This window comes from Mandrillus leucophaeus, unplaced genomic scaffold, assembly GCF_000951045.1.
Source record: "Mandrillus leucophaeus isolate KB7577 unplaced genomic scaffold, Mleu.le_1.0 Scaffold1254, whole genome shotgun sequence".
In the NCBI taxonomy this organism is placed as follows: Eukaryota; Metazoa; Chordata; class Mammalia; order Primates; family Cercopithecidae; genus Mandrillus; species Mandrillus leucophaeus.
This window is the reverse complement of record NW_012100921.1, coordinates 96,640-96,902: the sequence shown is the minus strand read 5'-3', so window position 1 is coordinate 96,902 and position 263 is coordinate 96,640.

Here is a 263-nt window from a genome sequence, read left to right as displayed (position 1 = left end):
CAACTTCCTATTTGATGTCTACTCTTAGGTTTCCCACTGAAACTTCAAAATCAACATGTTCAAATAAAAATTACCATCTTCTCTCCTTACTTGCTTCATGATCCACAAATCATCTTGAATTCTCTCTTATTAAACAGTACAAAATTTAACTATTTTTCCATGTCAACGTCTGTTTTTCTTATATCATTTATTTTCTTTAATTCTTTAATTATTTAAACATATGTTTATTATTTATGATGTCTTCTAAATATGCTTTGAATTTT